This window comes from Callithrix jacchus, chromosome 14, assembly GCF_049354715.1.
Source record: "Callithrix jacchus isolate 240 chromosome 14, calJac240_pri, whole genome shotgun sequence".
Lineage (NCBI taxonomy): Eukaryota > Metazoa > Chordata > Mammalia > Primates > Cebidae > Callithrix > Callithrix jacchus.
The window spans coordinates 43,049,912-43,072,870 of NC_133515.1; the positions used below are offsets into that span (position 1 = coordinate 43,049,912).

At 42.9% G+C, this 22,959-nt stretch overlaps 1 protein-coding gene across 9 annotated transcripts in view; it reads left to right on the forward strand.

Moving 5' to 3' along the window:
- Nucleotides 1-1,558: 1,558 nt before the first annotated feature.
- ADD2 (adducin 2) overlaps nt 1,559-22,959 on the forward strand; it is a 118,742-nt gene continuing 97,341 nt past the window's right edge. For 3 of the 9 annotated variants that reach the window (XM_078349109.1, XM_078349113.1, XM_078349115.1), the window contains exon 1: nt 1,559-1,605. The gene's annotated coding sequence lies outside the window, so the exon portion shown is untranslated. Of the gene's footprint in view, nt 1,606-1,779; nt 2,228-2,391; nt 2,509-2,621; nt 2,783-22,959 lie in introns of those variants that run through there. The other 6 variants (XM_078349107.1, XM_078349110.1, XM_078349114.1 and 3 more) reach the window with 3 other exon arrangements.

Here is a 22,959-nt window from a genome sequence, read left to right on the forward strand (position 1 = left end):
TCTCTGTGCCTCAGTCTCTTCATCTATAAAATGGGGATGATAACAGTACCACTCTTACACAGTTCTTATAAGGATTATATGAAAATGCATGTAAAGCCCTCAGAACAGTGCCAGGAACCAACAAGGGTTTGCTAGGATTAGTGTGAGAAAACAAAATAACACACTGGGAAGAGAAATTTTGGGAGATGGAAATGACTGGGGTGACTTATGAAACCTGCTATTTCTTTTTTTTTTTTGAGACGGAGTTTCGCTCTTGTTACCCAGGCTGGAGTGCAATGGCGCGATCTCAGCTCGCCACAACCTCCTCCTCCTGCGTTCAGGCAATTCTCCTGCCTCAGCCTCCTGAGTAGCTGGGATTACAGGCACGCGCCACCATGCCCAGCTAATTTTTTGTATTTTTAGTTGAGATGGGGTTTCACCATGTTGATCAGGATGGTCTCAATCTCTTGACTTTGTGATCCACCCGCCTCAGCCTCCCAAAGTGCTGGGATTACAGGCTTGAGCCACTGCGCTCGGCCTGAAACCTGCTATTTCTAACAAAAATTCTGAATGAGAATGAGAGAAACTCTGAGTGTGGAAGGAGGGTGCAGGGACCAGGTGTGCATGTATATTTCTTGTAAGGGAAGGGGGGCTAGAGCAGGAAGACAAATTTATTCTGGCATCTGAAACAGAATGCCTGGCAGTTGTTTTAGGGTTGTCATGGGCATTTTCCTTTTTCTAAATCAGTCATATCTTTCAAAGTGGTGTTCCTAAAGCATTAGTGTGCAAAGGAATTGCTAGGGCTGCTTGTTAAAATTACCAAATCCTGAGCCCACCTTCCCAAATTCTGGTTCTACAGCAGCACTGTGGTGGGGACCAGTGACTTTTGTGGGGGTGTCTGAGGGCTGTGGTGTCCCAGAACCTGGAAGGGCAAAGGGGCCATGATCAGGTTTCGGATCAGTGGCCAGAGGCTTTTCTGGAAGCTGTACATTTCACAAGCACATTTTCAAAAGCCCTTGGAGAGAATGTTGATTGAGGGGAGTTTTGGGGACTGGTCGAGATAATGGGGATGAAAAGTCCAGAGCTACCCCTTAACACCCCTGCTGAGGGCCAGGCCCTGAAAGTATTGGAAATGGGAGGTGCCTTAGGTACACAGTTATTTTACAGAGGAAGACGAAGAGGCCCAGAGGGGTTAAGTGTGTTGATCAAGATGTGTTCTGGTTCCCTATCTAGTTCCCCACTCACAACACACCTGTTCCTTCTGAGGCGGGAGACTGGGGACGGAAAGGGGTGAGGAGGATGTAGTGAGAGCTGGAGAGCGTTGTGCTCACAGCCCCCAAGGGCAGGGCCACAACAAAATTTTTGTCTTAGTTGAAGAGGGAGTGAGAATCAGGACTGGGAGAATTTTGGTTTGACATTCAGTCAAACAATTGCTATTAAAATCATGAATAGAATTATCTTCCGAAAGCTGGATGTCCTTTCCAGATGAAAATAAATGTTCCAAGTGTAAGACTTTTTCTTTCTTCCTTCCAGGGAGGATACATTCCCCCAAGGGAGCTCTGCTTCAGATTTTCTCCCTAGTAACAGACTCCCCTACTTAGCTCTGGGTGTCACGGGCAGCGAGCGGTACGGAGCTGGTGTGGAACGGGGCTGGAAGCCTGGCTGGGGGTTTGCGGCGGCGCGGGAGGGGGCGCTACCTGGAGCTGGGCGCTGTAGGGTGGGACCGCTGCAGGGCGGTGGGGGGCGCTGCTGGGCGGGGCTGCTGCGGGGCGTTGGGGGCTGCTGTGGGGCGGGGCCGCTGTGGGGCGGTGGGGGGCGCTGCGGGCGGGGGCACTGCAGCACCGCGGCCCTCGGGCGGCCCGCGCGGCCCGCTGGAGGGGGCGCTGTGGGTACCGCGCAGCGGCCTTTTGTCAGCGCGCAGGGCCGGGAGATCTCTCATTTCCTCCTAGCCTCGTGCGGGAAATGGCTTTAATTCTGACCGCAGGGCTGTGAGGGACGAGCGGGAAGCCGAGTCTTTTGTCAAGGAGCTGCGGCGTCCGTGGCGCGTCATCCGTGCCGCCGCCGCGGAGCCGCTGCACTGCTGTGGGATCTTCCGGCAGCTCTGACAAGCGCGGGCTGCAGCATGGGCAGAAAACGCTGCTCTGAAGATTAGCTAGGTGGATTTTTTAAGCGCACCCCCCCAACCCCATAAAATCGCAAAACCAACACGCAGTGGCAGACCAGAGATGGCTAAGATGCTGCGCAGGAGGTAAGGTCTGGGGAGCAGGCCTGGTGGGTTGCCTGGGGTCGCTGGTCTCCTGGCGCGGAGACCCTGGCATCCCTCGGCGTGGCGGGAGCCGCTTGGCCCAGGTGGGGCGCGTCTGTTGCAGAGCGCGTTTGCGCTGCAGCCCTGACCTGCGGCTGTGTGTTTTCAGCCTCAAGGTTTCTGGTGATGATGTAGCATCGGAGGTGCTTAGGAAATCGGGGTTGCAAGCGCTGGCCCCTGCTTAGGGATGGTGGGACCCTCGCCCGCAGCGTAACGACTGACAGGTGGGGCTTTCTTTTGGGTCCGAAAGGAGGGGCGGCAATCCTCGCCTCTCCTCGCCAGGCGGGACCGCCCCTCCCCTTCCCTCCCCTCCCCTCCCCTCCCCACCCTTCCCTTCCAGCTTGGCCGCAGCCCTCCGCTGGAGCAGTGCGGAGCTGGCTTGGCGGGGCTGGGCGCGTCTCCCGGGGCCTTGCGAGATCGCAGCACCGCACTCAGACGCAGGGGCGGGCCGAGCAGGTGCGGTGTCGGCAGCCGCCCACCTTGAGATCCAGGCAACAGGCACGTGAGCGGGCCTCGTGGGTTTGGATTTTATGAGGCTCCACCACTTTGGAGGGAAAAAAACCCCATGGTCCCCGAGGGGGTCTTGCCAGTCTGTTCCTCTCCTATCTTCCATCTTCCCTCCCCTCCCTTTCTGCAGCCGGGGCGGAGGCCATCCCCGGTCCCGGAGGCGGGAGACGGTGTCTGCTTGTTTTGAAATCACCACCGAAGCCTACTTGGTGTTGTGGGGAAGGGAGGGAGGGGCAGACTGCTTTGGGATGCAGATCAGGCTCTCGGGTCTGGCCTATTGTCTTTCCTTTTCTCTTCCTTCCTTTTCTCACCCCTAATCTCCATCTCCTGCCCAAAAATAAAAATAGAAAATAGGAAATAACAATAGAGAATTTAAAAAAAGCAAGTTAAAGCCCACATCCTATCAAATTCTTTTAAAAACTGTCATTATCTCTAATACTCGCTTATTATCCATCTGTTTCCTTAAACCCACTCTTCCCTCCTGTCGTTTGTCATCCAAGATTCAACTGACTCAGATGAGCTTTATCAATAATAGAAATCGAATCTCAGTTTCCTAAATGCACATTTCATGCTTTCTGAGTAACCCAAAAGGAGTGGTTAGTCTGGCATCCTGGAGGAAGCAAAGGGATTGGAGAAGGTGCAAGCGACTGTTTTCACATCTGGTTTGTGGATCTAGCTGGGATTCCTGAGATGTCTAACTTGTACAGTGAGGGGTGTTCTCATTAATGGGACTTCAAAGTTATGTTCTGTTTTAAGAGAAAAATAGCTAGTTAGCATTTGAAGTAAAAAATGCTTTAAATGAATCTCACCAAAGAAGAGAATGATGACATTACACACTTGCAGATAATACCTCCATTAGCATATGAATATGTTAGAGACTTAAAAGGGGGAGTTAGACCATTTAATATTTTTACTTTATAATATTCTGCCTTAATTGTGTGATGTGATCAAACTTTTCTCTGTAGAGACTTTTCTCCTATAGATCCTGATCTTGCCCAGCCCCCCTCCCCGACTCCCTGCATAGGGCACAAGAGCAAAGTTTTCATTATTAATATGATGTCAACACATTTTGAAAAACTGCTAAAGATAAATTATTCTTTGATCCAAAATCTGTTAAGAATTTTTTAGTAAGGCCTATATTCTTTCTTGTCCACCAAATTGCCTAGCCTTATTAGAAATATGGTTGTCACATACAAACATACAACAATGCCTGACTTGAGATGCTGTGGTTTCTAGATTTGGATTTAATTTGTTTTAAATATTAGTATAGTGATGGAATTAGCAAATCTCAGCTATTCTTAAGCTTTACAGATGAGCAAATGTGTTTGCTGGCAATGGGTTTAGTGTTAAGATTTTAAATACATATAAAAAAGGCTTTGGTAGATGTATTTATTTATTACCATCTGTTCCACAAAGGGATTTAAGGCAGTTTACAGGGATTCATAAATATGGCAAGGCAGCCTAACTTGGAAGTAGATGGGAAAAAAGAAAGTATGGTAGATGTATTTATTTATTACCATCTGTTCCACAAAGGGATTTAAGGCAGTTTACAGGGATTCATAAATATGGCAAGGCAGCCTAACTTGGAAGTATATGGGAAGTAGAAAAGAAAAGAAAAGGAAACTAAGGGTAGAGTCATAAAATGGGTTTAAGAATGAGGCTGATACAAAAACATGAACGAGCATAAGACCTTCTGCATTGGCTATGGGCAGGAAACAAATCCAGCTCTAAAATTCCTTATAGCATAAGCAAAAAAGAAATTGACCAGCCCATGGCTTATATGTTTTATTTATTTATTAACTCATTCACACAGTTCTTCACTCAACAAACATTCAGTGTGGACTTACTACGTGTCAGTTTCTGTGAGAGGTCTGGGAACAAAGGGAGAAAGCAGATAAATGTGGTCTCTGTCCTGATGGGCACTTAAAGACAAATGCAAGAAATGGACATTCATCAGGAAGTGAGGCCAGGCGAGGTGGCTCACACCTGTAATTCCAGCACTTTGGGAAGCCGAGGTGGGCGGATCATGAGGTCAGGAGATGGAGACCATCCTGATTAACACTATGAAACCGCATCTCTACTAAAAATAGAAAAAATTAGCTAGGTGTCATAGCACGCCCCTATAGTCCCAACTACTCGGGAGGCTGAGGCAGGAGCATTGCTTGAAACTGGGAGGCGGAGGTTGCAGTGAGCTGAGATTTCATCACTGCACTCAAGCCTGGATGACAGAGTGAGACAATGTCTCAAAAAAAAAATCTCTCAAATGAATATATAATTATAAATTGTGATAACAGCTGTGTGAGAAAAACACAAAACGTTACACGGCCAGAACATAAAAACACAATTCTTTTTTATTTTTTATGTGTTATATTTTTTGAAACACCGTCTTACTCTGTCGCCCAGGCTGGAATGCAGTGGCATGATCTTGGCTCACTGCAACCTCCGCCTCCTGGGTTCAAGTGATTTTTTATGCCTAGCCTCCCAGTAGCTGGGACTACAGTCACGTGCCACCACATCCAGCTAATTTTTGTGTTTTTAGTAGAGACGGGGTTTCGCCATGTTGGCCAGGCTGGTCTTAAACTCCTGGTCTCAAGTGATCTGCCTGCTTCTGCCTACCAAAGTGCTAGGATTACAGGTGTGAACCACTGCTCCCGGCCAACAGTTCTTGATTCTGAGACCACAAAGGAACTTTTTCCTGATATGACAAAGTGTTTGAAATGATGACTCCAGTCATCTCCTTGTCAGACACAAGGCCAAGTTTCATAGGGTTGTTTTTTACAGTGACCCTCAGTGTGAGCTAATGATAACATGTCACAGGTCTTTCACCCCCTGGGGTTCTGAAGATATATGTATTTTGAAGGATTCTCTGACATTAGTGGTTTTACTCCGGTGATAATCTTTTGTTTTTTGGAGGAGTCTTGCTCTGTCACCCAGACTGTTTGAGTTGGAATCTCGCTCTGTTGCCCAGGCTGGAATGCAGTGGCATGATCATAGTTCACTGCAGTCTGGACCTCCTGGGCTCAAGCTATCCTCCTGCCTCTCCCTCCTGAGTAGCTGTGACTACAGGCATAAGCCACCATGCCTAACCTATTCCAGTGATAATCATAAATAATTAGCAATAAAAATGTGTTCTGGATCATCTTGATGGCAAGCCTTAAACTGATGCTGGAGTCTGTGTTTGCCTTTGTATCTTTCCATTTGAGCCAGGGGCAGGCCTGGTGGCTCCAGCCACAGCCCGGGTAAAGGAATGGGGAGTTTGAATAGTAGAGAGAATGAGTCCACACAGGGCACACACAGCTTGCCAACTCCAAAAGTACAGCTCCTGGTGATCACTGCTCTACTGACAGGGACTGAAGATCTCATGCCAGTTCTACCTTTGTATGGATCAGGTTTGCAGCAATTTATTAGCAGCAGATATAGTAAAAACACAACAAAAAATTGCTGTTGTGGATTTTAACAATATTTGAATTAGATCTTCATTTAATGCATATTTAGTAACTCCCCAATAGGTACCCTACATCTAAGAAAATAAGACAGGGCCGGGTGCAGTGGCTTATACCTATAATCCCAGCACTTTGGGAGGCCGAGGTAGGTGTATCACTTGAGGTCAGGAGTTTCAGACCAGCCTGACCAACATGGTGAAACCCTGTTTCTACTGAAAATACAAAAATTTGTTGGGTGTGGTGGTGGGCACATGTAATCCCAGCTACTTAGGAGGCTCAAGCAGGGGAATCACTTAAACCCTGGAGGCAGAGGTTGCAGTGAGCTGAGATTATAACACTGCACTCCAGCCTGGATGACAGAGCGAGATTCTGTCTCAAAAAAAAAAAAAAAAAAGATGAGTAATTTGTTCTGATGGTTAAGTAACATCAGACTGTGACTTCAAAAATTATTTTTCTACCTACTAACTGTGAGACTTTAGGCAAGTTACTCAACCTCCCTGCTGCTCAGTTTCTTATGATAACATGGGAATAAATATATGGCACTGATTTCATGGTGATATAAGAATTAATGAGTTGTTACATGTGAAAGACTTATCTATTGCAATAAATTTTATTAATTTGATATTTTAAAGTTGATAGTTGTATTTATTTGTACATTGTTTTGATATTTTAATAATATAGAAGCTATAAAGCATAGGTGTTTAGAACTGGTATTTATGAGTATATATATTTAAGTTACATTTTAATAAAAGTGACTTAGGTCAACCATGAGGTCTATGAGAAATTTTTTCCTCCAAAAGGGATTTTAATATAGTTTAAGCATTTTAAACTATGTACAGGGCACACATAGATTCTTGGATAGAAATTTGAATCTTTAGAAAAGATTGCAGCCACAATATTTGACTCCATATACCTTGGCTGCTATAGTTTTAGCCTGAAATAATTTTTTTTTTTTTTTTTGAGACAGAGTTTCACTCTTGTTACCCAGGCTGGAGTGCAATGGCGCAATCTCGGCTCACTGCAACCTCCGCCTCCTGGGTTCAGGCAATTCTCCTGCCTCAGCCTCATGAGTAGCTGGGATTACAGGCACGCGCCACCATGCCCAGCTAATTTTTTGTATTTTTAGTAGAGATGGGGTTTCATCATGTTGACCAGGATGGTCTTGATCTCTTGACCTTGTGATCCACCTGCCTGGGCTTCCCAAAGTGCTGGGATTATAGGCTTGAGCCACCGCACCCGGTGCCTGAAAGAATTTTAAAGCAGTAATATGAAAAACTGCCTGTCTTCAACGACAGCCACCACCAAATCTTCCAGACTCAAACAGGACCCATGAAATGGCAAGCTTCTAGTAAAGATTTCATCCTGGTATGTCTTCCAAGATAAACTACCTAGGAAAGCTTTGCCAATGTTACTGAAAGAGGTGAAGAGAAAGTGTATCCTCTGTAGAGTGTCAACTTCACTTTATAGATTCAAACAAGTTTATTGATTATATTACTCAAAATTATTTTAAACTTTTCTTTGTACCTAAGTGGTTCTGTCAAAGAATACAAGAGACTCAGATGATATTTTTGACCGCTTTTCTTTTACTATGTCCTTTACCATGTCCATATACCTTTAAATCCATATGTATATCATATGTACAGGTATATTGATATATTTATTTGATACATAATATATGTAATTATATATGATAAACATATATTTGTGTATATTTAATTTATTTTTGCATAGTTATATTTGATGCTGTATCACTTCGGGTTTTATAGCACCCGATGGGTTTTCTGGGATGAGGGATTTTCAGTGCAAAAGCTAGGACAGTGCCAGGCAAATGGGGATGACGGATCATTCTCTGCGATGCAAACGTTGTGACCCTTGACTCTCCATTGCAGAGGGAATCTTCCATATTTCTAAACCTTCTTTGTCTCTCTGTATTTTTATTTTTGTCTTAAATTTTACTGTGTGGTAAGAAACCTGGTCCTGCCTTCTTTCTGTTTCCATTACCCTGGCATGATACTCATTCTCTTTCTTCTTTAATGTCATTTTAATCTATTTTAAGCATCATAATTAGATTTTTAATCCAATTGTGACCAAATTTATGTTTATTATATGTGATAGTCACAGATATTCTAAAATTTTATTTTACATTAAAAAAATTCCAAACTATTTTCTTACCCCCTTTCTTAATTTAAATGTACTGTAAGAGTCCCTTATTCTTTAGTTAAAAGGGAAGTTATCTGTCCATTTTTTTCTACTAGTCTTTATTGACATTAAAAATATAGTTGTCTTTCGTAATAATGAGAGATTTAATATACTTTAATTTCTTCTTTTTTTTTTTTCTGTCATCCAGCTCACTGCAATCTCTGTCTCCTGGGTTCAAGCAGTTCTTGTGCCTCAGCCTCCCAAGTGGCTGGGATTACAGGCATCTGCCACCACACCCAGCTAATTTTGTGTTTTTAGTAGAGACAGGGTCTCACCATGTTGGCCAGGTTGGTCTCAAACTCCTGACTGCAGGTGATCTGCCTGCCTTGGCCTCCCAAAGTGCTGGGATTACAGGTGTGAGCCACTGTGCCCAGCTTTAATTTCTTTCATGTTGCCCATCTACTTTCACTAACTTTTTGACCTAAAAACATCTTGGCCTAGGCTGGGCATGGTGGCTCACGCCTGTAATCCCAGCGCTTTGGGAGGCTGAGGCGGGTGGATCACAAGGTCAGGAGTTTGAGACAAGCCTAGCTTGGCCAATACGGTGAAATCCCATCTCTACTAAAATACAAAAATTAGCTGGGCATGGTTGTGCGCATCTGTAATCCCAGCTACTCTGGAAGCTGAGTCAGGAGAATTGCTTGAACCTGGGAGGTGGAGGTTGCAGTGAGCCAAGATTGCACCACTGCATTCCAGCCTGGCAACAAAGCGAGACTCCTCAAAAAAAAAAAAAAAAAATCTGGGCTTTTAGATTCAGAATTTGCTTTTGTTTTCCAGAATTATTTTTGACATTTATATTATGTTTTCTAACCATACTCACAGCTGCTATTTAGACTGAGAGTTAGATAGGTTACAACACTCAGTCTATTTCCTAGGCTCAGTATTCATTTTTACTTATTTCTTGATTAGCTGGAATCTTTTTTAGAAAGGGTAATATATTCTGGTGGTTCTTGCTTGCCTAAGGACTTCTTTATGTTGCCCTCTCGCAGTAACATTACTCTTTTGGGGCATATACTTCTTCATCATAATCTTTTTACCTAAAAACTCCAAATATTCTTTTGTCTTCTGGCATTTTGTATGATGGAAGATAAGTTCATTGCCAACTTTATCAAAATAACTATATGAAAGTCCACGAAATTTTGTTTCTTTCCCTTGTAATGAGTACTTTATTTAAAAAAAAACCTTAAAATATATAAAATATAACACAGATATAGAAAAAGACATGAAACAAACGTGCAGTTTAGCAAAATATTATAAAGTGAAAGTCCGTGTGAACACCATGCAGGTCAAGAAGCAGGACACTGCCAGCTCCCAGAGCCCATTGCACCCTTGGACCACACCCTCCTTCCCCTGGAGGTAACTACTCACTTTCCTTTTATGGTAACCATTTTCTTGCTTTCTTTGATAATTTTGTAATCTAAATTTGCGTCCCCTAACAAGCCTTGTTTCTCTTAAACTTTAAAAAATCAGAACTGTACCATTTGTATCTTATTCAATGTTATAACATCTCCATGGTGACAACTTTGATACTTCAAAAATATGTATCAAATTTATTCCAAGAGATTTGGAGCCCTGCTTTACTTGGTGCTCTAAAACTCACTTTGTCTGATTACTGGGGAATCCAGCACAGCCAAGAAGGAAGTGATTTGTGGAAGACAGTGGTCAGTTTTAGACAAGATGAGTTTGAGGTGGGGGTGGCCAGTAGAGAGGCAGATGTATGTATGTGTCTGGGCCGGGACCTGAGATCCAGGTTGCAGGTACAGGGTTATAAACGCACATACGTAGATGGTTTCAAGATGGCATCATGGGCCTAAATGTTTGCGTTTCCTTTCTTCAAAATGGCCAAAGACAAACATAGTAAGGAAAACATTGATTTGAGTTTTAGAGAAGAGAAGAAACAATGGGCCTAGATTCTTTAAGGATTCTGTAAAGGTAAAGTACAGATGGTGCTGGCCAACATCAACCAGCCCATGAGCATCAACAAGGGGGTTTCCTGGGAAGAAGCAGTGATGTCCTCTCAGTTAATTGCTAGTATCCCCAGGCTCAATGCAACAGGGCTAGACAGGCTGTGGTAAGGTCAGTGGAGTGGGGATAAGGTATATAAATCCAGGGGCCCTGGGAACTCTATTAGCACTGCCACCTGGAGTGGCAGACCCTTGTCTTTGTCTGTCTGTGTTGCTGTGAAGGAATATCTAAGGCTGGGTAACTTATAGAGAAGAGGTTTACTTGGCTCATGATTCTATTGGTTGGAAGACTGGGCATCTGGTGGAAGCCTCGGGCCACTTTCACTCCTGGCAGAAAGCAAAGGGGAGCTGGCATGTACAGAGATCACATGGTGAGAGAGGAAGCAAGAGGCAGGTGAGGGAGGTGCCAGGCTCTTCTTAACAACCAGCTGTCATGGGAACGAAAAGAGTGAGAAATCACTCACTATTGCAAGAATAGCTCCAAGCTATTCCTGAGGGATCTGCCACCATGACCCAAACACCTCCCACGAGGCACCACCTCCTTCAACATGAACTTCGGAGGGATCAAAAATCCAAACCATACCACCCTCAGTTCCTCAGACATGTGCTGAGGGAGCTCCCAGTAAAGTGGGCATTTAATATATCCAGCTTCAAACAAGGTTGATTCTGATCACTTCACCAGATGCAGCTAAAAATAAAAATACAAAAGTACATAAATAAATGTTATTCTACTCAGCAGTAAATACCCGTAATGTATTTGATCTAACAAAGGGCTTCATCCTGCAAGCTTCCAGGGCAGGATCTGGAGGCCAGGGAACTTAGGATGTAAGTACCTGAAAACAAATTTCATAGCTCCATTTAATACCTGGAATGATTTTCTCTGTGTCTTTTTTCCAGCCTTGAAGTGGCTGGAAAAAACCTACTAGGCCAAGTAGTAAATCCCTGTGGCTTCTATCAGAAGCCGCTCTAAGGACCATTTGACATCCTTCATCCCATCCCCATGGCTCCCTGAATTGATTACAATTCTAGTAGTTTTTCTGAGTCTAGGCTAGATTTTGGTTTCCATGTCGATGAGGTTGCCTTCCATTCTGCCTGGGCTACTTTACTTGGGTTTCTGTTTCACATGGCTACACTGCTCCTGGCTGAAACCCTGGATTATTTTAGATTCCCCCCACCTTCTTCCCTGCTTCCAGCCCAGTTTTCCTCCATCCATAGTTTATCGGTTTTTTTTTTGAGACGGTTCTCACTCTGTTGCTCAGGCTGGAGTGTAGTGGTGCAATAATGGCTCACTGCAGCCTTGACTTCCTGGGCTCAAGCAATCCTCCCATCTCAACCTCCAAATAGCTGGGACTACAGGTATATGCCAACACGCCTGGCTAATTTTTTTTTTTAATTTCTAGTAGAGACAATGTTTCACCCTGTTGCATAGTTGATCTTTTTAAAACAAAAATCTAATCTCATTGTTTTTCTACCTTCCGGATAAAGCCCAAGCTCTTTACCTACCTCTACTGCTTCTCCTCTTTCTTTATGATATATCCCCTAGGTAGGCTGAAAACCACTCCATCTTTCTGAACATACTCCACCCTCCTGGCCCCTCCAAAAGCAACTCTTTCCACTTCCTTATATGCCCTCTCCCCATCTTTAATCTAGTCAGTTAGTTCTTTTAGAAAGCCAATAAAATAGACAAACTTCCAGAAAGCCTAATTAAGATAAAAAGGCAAAAAAATTCACAAAGCTAGAATGGCATATGGAACAGCATGAAGATCTGAAATCCTAAGAACAATATGCATTATCGTATCCTAACCTCTGTGAAAATCTTGATGAAATGGACAATTTTCATAGAAAATATGCACTAGCAATATTTACTTAAGAAACAGAATGTCATGTTCCAGGATGGGAAGAATCAGTGTTGCAAAGATGTTGATCATGCATAGTTCCTGCCACATGGATGGCAGCCTCCCTGGTAACCAGAGTGATGCAGATTTGTTCCTATTTTTACATTCCTTTGGTAATTTTCTGTGGAATTTTGAAAAAGTAGTTAAATCTTTGTGCTTGATTGTGAATCATTGTATTGAAGGGAAAATCAATACAAGGGCATCTGAGTGTTGTTTTAAAATTGTTTTTCTCAAGAAACAAATGAAGTTATTAAACTTTGAAAGGCATGGAGGCTTTATGAAACAGAAATTCATTTAACAATGGATGTAATTTTCTGCCTGTGTTATTTTATTGAGGATGAATTTTATCATGTTTGCTTTCTTTACTCACCATGGAGTCCCCATAAGAGTATCTTGGGGCTTATTTTGAAAAATCTACTGTGAAAAGACAGGAAAAGTGAGGGTGGGTTTGGTCACTTCCTCCTTTCCTTGTGTCAGGTGGCAGAGCATCTATACTGATTATCTCAGCATCCCTTTTTTTAGAATTTATTCTCCTTCCCTCTCAACACCATATTTCTCTTAAATCTTTCCAACACCCTCATTTGTGTCCTAAATTAGCTACATCTGTTACCATAGTTATGCAGTATCCAGCCTAACCATTCCACACTAATTCCTACCATACTGTGTGTGAGATTGCCTCTTATTTCATAAAATATACCGTTATTTTTCTTTCTTCATCTCCTTTCCCCAAACTTTTAGTTTTCAAGGCAATGCTTGTTCATACTTAACAAATCAAATAGGACTGAAGGGCTTCTAATAAAAAGCAACAATCCCTGCCCAAATCTCACCCCAAATCCCTTATCCACAGGCAAACCACTTTTAGCTGTGTTTTTTTCTTCTGCTGTAGATACCTCTGTGTCTCAAAATAATATACATATACTGCTGTTTCTGAATGTATCAACTGTGATCATTGTCTAGTGACTTTCTGCCATAAAAATCAAGGTTGAAGCGGCTAGGTGCAGTGGCTCATGCCTGTAATCCCAGCACTTTGGGAGGCCAAGGCAGGTGGATCACTTGAGGTCAGGAGTTCAAGACCAGCCTCACCAACATGCAAAATTAGCTGGATGTGGTAGCATATGCCACGCTGAAGCAGGAGAATCACTTGAATCTGGGAGGTAGAGATTGCAGTGAGCTAAGATCATGCCATTGCATTCCAGCCTGGCAAGAAGAGCTAAACTCTGTCCAAAAAAACCCTCAAGGTTGAAGCTTACTTCACCACATCTCCATCTCTTCACCTCTCTTCTGGCCATCCCCACAACTCCCATCCCCACAACTCATTACAACCAAATTTCCCATTCCTTCCACTGTTGATGGTGTCACCTGACTCTCTCCATTCTGTACATAAGGCTGTTACCACCATGTAACAGCTGCTGCTATGTTTTCATCTCTTTGGAGATTATTGCCTCATTTTTCGGCCTTAGCAATGATCATTAAGACAGTTTTTGGGATTCTGCTATGTATCTTAACTGTTAAAGTTATAGGCTGTAAAGTTACAGTTGAAGCCTGTATTTGTTATATTTAGTTCTCAATGGAAGATACATCAAGATTAAGGATGTCGAAAACCTAAAATCTCTTCTTAAAAAGTCTATTATACTTATGAGTAGAATGGTAGACTGTTTAGGATTTGTCTCAAAATAATTTTTTTTATGGGAAGATGAGCATTAGAGGTAAGTTAGATACACCATGAGTTGATAATTGTTGAGACTGGGTATAATCTGTCATCTAAATGGACACACTTTTTAGAGTGAGAGGACATGCTGTTAATAATTACTCTGGGACAAGAGGGGTAACCTAGACTGGGCAGACTGCAGTCTACTCTGAAGCCAGGTCATAGGTACTTGGCATTTTTTTGTAATCTGCTCTCTAGTTTTGTTTATTTACAAATTTTCCCGTAATAATGTCTATTGTTTTGTACTATTTTGCTGTTTTATTAAGATTAGAGCTTTTAATCATGAACTGTGACGTTAAACTTTTGTCAACTTCAAACTATTGAAAATAGCTAGAGAATATTGTCAAAAGGTGAATCTGTTAAGTTGATTTATAATAATGAAACCAAAATCTATAGATTTTGCAACTGGGACACCCAGGAGGCAATACTTAATTAAGTTGACAATATGATAAAGTGGATCTATAGCATCAGTTTATGCAAAGGAGGATGGCTTTTATTGTTCTGAATTGGGTTCACAGATGTGTTACCGATGGGTAGATGCATCCCCAGAAAGTGCAAGTCCTGGGGGATGCGGCGTCAAGAAAAGGGGCTTCTATTTGCAGAGCTTGTCCACATGCCCATGCCCATCTAGAACTATCTTGGTGTCTCTCCTATTTGAGATCCTCCATTACCTTTTACCTGATAAAACATTCTTTTAAATGTAGATTTTGAGAAAGATTTCCATTCCTACTTTGTAATCCCCATTGTATAGTCATCACATGATTTAGTAATTTTTTTTTTTTTGCTGGCTGTTCTTGTAAGATGGTATGGGTGAGACACTTGGATAAGGCTGCAAGGGTGGAATCTGTCTTTCAGGATGTCAGTCATTTTCATGCTCCCAATCAGAGGGCCTCAAGGGCTGTGGATCTGAAGTGAGATCCTTTGTGCCCTATTGAAAACACAGCTGAGATGGGTGACTGCCTGGCTCCCAGATAGCAAGCAGCAAGATGGCACCTTGAAATGAACCTGGGGTACCAGGCAAGGTACTGAGTAATCATGTGAATTCTTTCAATACTAGAGTACAGCTACTGAGGATCAGAAAAAGTTCTGTCTGTCTTTCTTTCTTTGTATTTAAGAGACAGGTCTCACTCTGTCACCCAGGCTAGAGTACAGTGGTGTAATCATAGCTCACTGCAGCCTCAAAATCCTGTGGGCTCGAGCAGTTTTTCTGCCTCAGCCTCCTGAGTACCTCGGACTACAAGTGTGCACCACCACATCCACTGCATATTTAAAATTTCTTTGTAGATACAAGCTCTCACTATGTTGCCTAGGCTGGTCTTGAATTCCTGGGCTCAAGTGATCCTCCTGCGTTGGCCTCCCAAAGTGCTGGAATTACAGGCATGAGCCACTGTAATTCCAGCCAGAAACCAGTTCTTTAAAAGAGATTTGTTCTGATGCTGTTTGTGTGGCTGGTATTATTTGTTATTGTGTTACCCCAAGTATTATACAGAAAGTCTCTTTTTAATTTATTTACTTGTGTTTTTTAAAGTCAACTTTATTGAGAGAGAATATATGTACAGTAAAGTTCCTCTTTCTTAGAGGTGTGGTTCTATAAATTTTGACACACACACACACACACACACACACACACACGTATATAGTCATGTAACAATCACCACCACAATCAAGATAGAGGAAATATTTCTCATTCCCTTAGCGTGAATGCTCTTTCTCTAACCACAGTCCCTGGCAACCACCCATCTGTTTTTGATTTAGTCTTTTCCAGAATGTCATATAATTGGGATTATAAAGTATAGCTTTTTGCGTCAGGCTCCATTCACTTTGCATAATGTTTTTGAGATTCATCATGTTGTTATAAATATTAATAGTTTATTCCATTTGATTGCTGAAAAATATGCCTTTAGATGGATATACCACAATTTGACTAGCTATTCACCTATTAAAGAACATTTGGGCTGTTTCCAATTTTTGACAATTATGAATAAAGTGACCATATATATTAGCATACAGCTCTTTTTGTGAACATAAGATTTTGGTTCTCTTGCGTCAGTACCTAGGAGTGGGATTGCATGTGGCTATGGTAAGTCTGCTTAACTTTCTAAGAAACTGCCAAACTGTTTCTAAAATGACTGTCCCATTTTACATTCCCAGCAGCAATGTATGAGAGTGCTAGTTGCTCTATACTTGGCATGGCCAGGTTTTAAAAAAATTTTTAAACATCATTGATAGGTATATAGTATCTCACTGTGGTATTCATTTTCATGTCCCTATGGTCAGTGATACCAAGCATCTTTTCATGTGCTTAAATGTTATAGTTTCTGTTTTTTGCTAGCTTGCTTAATATTTTTATTTATTTATTTAGAGACAGAGTCTCTTTCTGTTGCCCAGGTTGGAGTGCAGTGGTACAATCTTGGTTTGCTGCAACTTCCACCTCCTGAGTTGAAGTGATTCTCATGCCTCAGCCTCTCAAGTAGCCAGGACTACAGGCGCTCACCACCATGCCCAGCTAATTTTTGTATTTCTAGTACAGACGGGGTTTTGTCATGTATCTTGAATTCCTGACCTCAAGTGATTGCCTGCCTCGGCTTCCCAAAGTACTGGGGTTACAGGCAGGAGCCACTGTACCTTTTTGCTTATCTTTTAAATATTAGTAAAACACTGCCATCCTCAGGTAAACATGGAAGGAGTATTTTCTTAGTTTCAAAGGAAAACAGGTGAGCTGGTTTGGAGGGGTGCGGGGAGAGTTGCCTGAAAGGAAGGTGATGCTCAGGGGAGACAGTGTTAGGTGCTGGGGTCTCATTCTTACCTCCTGCACTGGCTGCTTCTAGACCCCTTTTCTGGAGGATTTTGTGATCTGTGTTGTGAGGGCTCCTTCCTTAGAGAGGGAGGGAGGATCACAAGCTGTAATATTAATTCCGTTTTTAAAAGTTTGCTTATTCTAAGTTTGAATTTTATTATTTTTTTTGAGGGGAGGGAATCTTACTTTGTCACCCAGGCTGGAGTGCAATGGTGCCATCTTGGCTCACTGCAACCTCTGCCTCCTGGGTTCAAGCGATTCTCCTGCCTCAGCCTCTTGAGTAGCTGAGATTACAGGTGTGTACTACCACACCTGGCTAATTTTGTGTATCTTTAGTAGAAAAGGGGTTTCACCATGTTGGCCAGGTTAGTCTCAAACTCCTGACCTTGGGATCTGCCCACCTCAGCCTCGCAAAGTGCTGGGATTACAGGCATGAGCCACTGTGCCTGGCCATAAACATTTTTTTTTTTTTTGAGACGGAGTCTTACTCTTTCGCCAGGCTGGAGTGCAGTGGCGCAATCTCGGCTCACTGCAACCTCCACCTGGGTTCAAGCGATTCTTCTGCCTCAGCCTCCTGAGTAGCTGGGACCACAGGCGCGTGCCACCACACCCAGCTAATTTTTGTATTTTTAGTAGAGATGGGGTTTCACCATGGCCAGGATGGTCTCCATCTCTTGATCTCGTGATCCACCCACCTCGGCCTCCCAAAGTGCTGGGATTATAGGCGTGAGCCACTGCGCCCGGCCAAACATTTTTTAAAATAGATAAATTTGACCTGGATAGCAGCCCCACTGTTAATTTTTATGAGGAGAGGGAAGGAGGGCTAAATAAAAAATGTTTAAGAAAAAGTGCATTTAAATTTGCTGCAGGTATACTAGATGACGAGTAATTAATTGGTCACAGTGGTAGGTAAGTGTGTATGGTTCAACTCCGCACATCAGTCAGTCAACAAGTGTTTACTGAACACCTTCTATGTGTGGTTACTGTGCAGTGCTGGGGATGCTGCGAGCCAGGAGTTTACACTCTAGTAAGGAGGGACAGACACTAAGCATACAAATAAACAGTGTCAAGCATTGATGTCTGTTGTGCAGAAAATAGACTCATTTTAACATGAGGGAGAGTGATTTGAGGAGCCTGCTTTAGCCAGAGTGGTCAGGGAAGGCTGTCTTGGTAGGTAGCAGTGAACTGTTTACAGTGGGTTAGTAAGACTGGATCAGAGGACAAGCTAGTGCTGGCTGATTGCAGGCATTTCATTATGCTATTTGAGGCTACATCATTGGCCAAGAATGGAGTGAGGATGGAGTCAGGGAGATTTGAGATGAGAAGGTGGGAAATGATCCTGTTGAAGCGTCTGTACTTCGAGGGAAGGGCAGGTTGCTTGGCAATGTTAAGAAATCATTTGAAAGGTGTAGAGGGTTATTCGAAGTGAGTCTAGTCCGCAGAGTTTTGTGCAAGGGTCAATGGCTCAGATGCAGGCAGGTGCAGGGTCACATGAGGTTTAACCAAGGGTGGGGGCTCTGTGAGTTGGAAACAATGGAGGGAGAGAGGGCAGAGGAGTTAGAAGTGTTTTGCAAGGGAATGGTTACCCAGATGGATAGTTTAATTTAAGCTACATGAGAAGAAGTGGGAAGAGTAGAGTTTGGAGGTAGATAATTAAAAAGTGATTAGCAGGTATCAGAGATGTTGAAGAATTGCTAGGAGGTGGGGTGCCAGAGTAGGTGGGCTAGAAGGGGATGGTCAAAGAATAGGATGTTGACACCCACACCTTGAAGGTGTTGATCTTGGTGGCAGCAAGATCTAGGGTGTGACCACCAGAGAGGGTGAGGCTGGGTTGGAAGAAGAGATAAGTGGCATTGGAGGCCATGGAGATGTGATAGTGGGTGTCTGTGGGTCACTGTGTAGATGTCAACGTCAGCAGGAATGAGTAAGGAGAGTGGTGGAGGGGAACATGGTCAGCCAGGAGCTGAGTCATTGGAGAATGAGGGGAGTGGCTGGGAGAGCAGTAGAGGAGAGTCACAAGGAGGGGTGATAGGAAGTCAAGTTAGAAGACCGTGCTTCCAAGGTGATGGGGTTTTTGAAAGAGTGGAAATAGATGGAGGTGGCTATAGAGCTTGAGAAGATGTGCACCCAGGCCCTGTGAACCTGGGATGTGGGAGAGAGTGCTGTGGGGCAACAGGGTGCTGGGGGAGAGCCACGCTTCAGCCTCTTCATCTGTGTATCACAGAAGTGGGCTTTATGTACTGAATTTGGAAATGCTGCAAAGAATTCTGTGATTGTTACATTCCATTGGCTTCCAAGCAGGGAGGAAGGTAACCAAGGAGGTATTATTGACTTTGGGCTTGTTCAAAACTCAATTAAAGGCAATTAACAGTACTTGGTGTTGTTTACCAAAGCACTTGTCTCAGGAGGGATCTCCTAGCTTCTTGTGAATTGTAAGAACTCCCTCCCTTGAGGCATCTTGTGTTTTCAGGTCATTAATTCCTGCCTCACTCCTCAGCCATAAATCTCATGGAGGGGACAGAAGGCTTCTGTCCCTTTGTATCATCATCTTGCTGTGGCTCTATGATGACTCCCTTGTCTAGCCTTGCTCTGCTGACGGTGACCTTTAATGTAATAAAATGCTTACAGGAATAATGAGAATTGATGGAGAAAACATACTTTCTTGTGATTTATGCCTCTATGCTTTAGAACATGAGGACATTTTGGAGGAAATGTTATGGAAGAGCGTGGGGTTTTTAAAATGCGTGGCCAGAAATCTCAAAAAAGCATCCTGTACTACCTGGCAATTCTAAGGCATTTACCTTCCCACTTTCCAGAATGACAAATTCACTCCTCTTTTCTCCAAATTTCCTTTCCTCTCTGTCCCACCCACCTTGCTGGGCCTTTCCAACTTCATTGAGAAACAGAAACAGAAACAGTGAGCTGAGAGCTCCCCCATCTTCCCACTTTCCAACCCCGCTCTCCCCATACCCTGACATACTGCTCTGGGTTGAGGGTCCCCTGCTTCTATCAGAGGCCATCTTTTCTTCTGAGCTCTGGGCCCTTTTCCCTCTTACTATCTCAAAAACTACCTTGCAATTGGCCTTTCTTTTTTCTGCATCATCAGCCTCTTTCTTCCCTCCTTCCTCCTCCCATTTCTCCCTTATGTTCTCAGCAAGACTCCTTCAAAGAGTTGCCACAGTGGGTGTGGTGGCTCACACCTATAATCCCGCTGAGGTGGGTAAATCATGAGGTCAGGAGATCAAGACCATCCTGACTAACACAGTGAAACACCATCTCTACAAAAATACAAAAAATTAGCCAGGTGTGGTGGCAGGCACCTAGTTCCAGCCACTCGGGAGGCTGAGACAGGAGAATCACTTGAACCTGGGAGACAGAGGTTGCAGAGAGCCAAGATCGCACCACTGCACTCCACTTCTGGATGACAGAAGGAGACTCTGTCTCAAGAAAAAAAAAAGAGTTGCCTTTGCTCCATATCTCTTCCTGTTCCCCACTGTTTACACTTGTCCTGTTTGTGACACTGAGGCTATTCCCGTCAAGATCATTGAAGATGACCTCTATATTGCCAAATCTAGTGGCTTCTCCATTCTTATCTTACTTGACATGTTAGCAGCAATCAACACAGTTGACCACTTCTTGAGACGTTTGGATTATCTGGCCTGGAATACTGTCCTTTCCTGGTTTTCGCTTGCCTTGCTGGCTATTCCTCTTTTTCTTCTGTGCAGTTCCTTTTCCTCCACCAGAATTCTAAGTGTGAGAGACCTTTGCCCTGCACCACTTTGCCTTCCTTATACACTCTCTCTGGGGAGCTCTTTTGGGCCTTGGCTTTCAACTCCATTTATGTCCTGATGAATCCAAAGTCCCTATCTCCCCAGAACTCTAATTCATTGCTTCCGGAACTTTACTGTGCACGCGAATCACCTGGGGATCCTGTTAAAATGTAGATTCCTGTCTCATAGGTCTGGAGCAGGGCCTGAGAGTTTGCATTTCCAATAAGCTTGCAGTGATGCTGATGTTGCCAATTTCTGGATCTTACTTCCAGTAGGGTTGGGTAGACTGCTGAGAACCTGTATACTCAAATGCTTCCTTGACATTTCTACGTGGATGTCTTACAGGCATCTCAGATCAAACCTAAATGACCCTATTAGAGCTCTTGATTTTGTTACTCAAACTATTTCTCTCTGCATTTTCCTTATGTCATCATCCCAGTTGCTCAAGCCAAAGATTTTAGAGTTGTGTTTGGTTTCTCTTTCCTTAACTTTTTCAACCAGTCCGCCAGCAAATTCTGTTGGTTCAATCCTCCAAAACGTATCCCAGATCTTTGTACTTGGCTCCATTATAATAGTAGTACATGATATTTATTTAGTACTTCCTACATGTCAGGCTGTGTTAATGACATATTTATAAGTATTTAAAGTCTAATCACAATAACCCTATGAGGTAGATGGTATTATTATTCTCATTTTTTGGATAAGAAAAGTGGACAAATAAGAGGCAATAAATAATTATTTGTGTAATAAATACATGAATAAACTTTATAGCTTACTTCTAGGTAACCCTACATAGACCTGCAGTTTATTACCTAAAATCCCCAATTTATTCTTTTGGCTTATTTTTCTCCCTTGTTGTAAATATAATACTCAATAATGCTATTGATATACTTAGAGAATTAGAGTTTCTGTGTCCTTGTTAGGCGCCAATGACATGGCAAATGTCCATTGGCAAATATCCAAAGGGTGTGTGTGTTACAGAATTTGTAGCGCCTTTGGCTTCAAAGCATTTTTGACAAAGGCTATTTCCATTTAAGGCATTAAAAATGTTTATGTCTGATAATTACCATGCCATGATGTGCCTTGCTAAGACATTGTATCTTATGTGTCCTTGTGAAAAGTGGGGACTCCTATATTTCCCATCATATGCTCACATTTTCTGAAACCGGTGGGATATCTTGAGAGAATGACTTCAAGCTCCACGATGTGTTCCTTTTCTTAAGTTTCCTTTGTCTTGACTGATTCTGAGAATATTGTGCTCTGTGCTGGTTATCACAGTTACAGTGTATGATGATAAATGATTGGTGCTCAGGATAAAACAACTTAAATAGTCAAACAGATGGAAATAAGCTCATATGACCAAAGTCTGAAAGAATCGAGTTGTTTAGATTGGAGAAGAGCAGTTAGGCAACTACTTTGCTGTGCCATTGACTGAAAAGGAGCTCTTTAGTAACCTTGTTCATCAAATAATGACATCTTTTGTAATGTGAATAATTAACCTAGTTTTATGAGTTTAAGTTTCTTTTAAGAATGGGAAAGGGAGACACATTCATTTTTGTCCTAGTAATTTCTATCACAGTCCTCTAAAAGAATCCTCTCTTTTAGGACTTTTAATATGCCAAGGCAAACATAATACCAAATATAACACTGCATTCCTTTTTCTAGTTTAGTTCAAAGAGACAATCTAGGAAGTAAGATTTTTATATATAAGTGAACTCAGAAAAGCTAACAAGGTACCCTAAGTGATAGTAAGGGCCTGCTGCTCTGACCTCACCCAACCAGCCCTGCCTGTCTTTAGGTTACTGAGTAACAAGCATCAACTATTACACACCTCAAACATTCCCACCGGAATTATAGAGTGTCAAAGTAGAAGAGATCAAACAGATTTTTCAGTCCAACCTCTTCATTATAGAACTCAGACACGTGAAGCTGGGAAAGATAAGGCACTGATCCAAGGTGAGGCAGATATTAATGGCAAATTCAAGGTTCCAGGGAAGTTTTTCTTTAGGGCATTTCTATTCAAATGTCAGCATCTCCCATTTTAAGAGTTTTCAAGATGCTATTTGATTTCAAGGGAAAGTGACAGGAAGAATATCAATTCCTTGTAAGAATGTAAAATATGATGGAGGAGCTGGGGTTGGGGGAGACAGTTTCTCTACATGGCCAGGTCTCAGTGTTGACCCTTAATTCTCATCCCTGGACACAGGAAAAAGTTATAGTAATTTAGACATTGTTATAATGCTACAAAGTATATTAGTTCCCCAGGACTGCCTGAAGTAACAAATGTGTTCTCTTTCAATTCTGAAGGCTAGGGTCTGAAATCAAACTTTTGACAAGGCCGTGCTCCCTCTGGAGGCTCTAGGGTACTCCTTCCCTGTTTCTTCTTACTTTG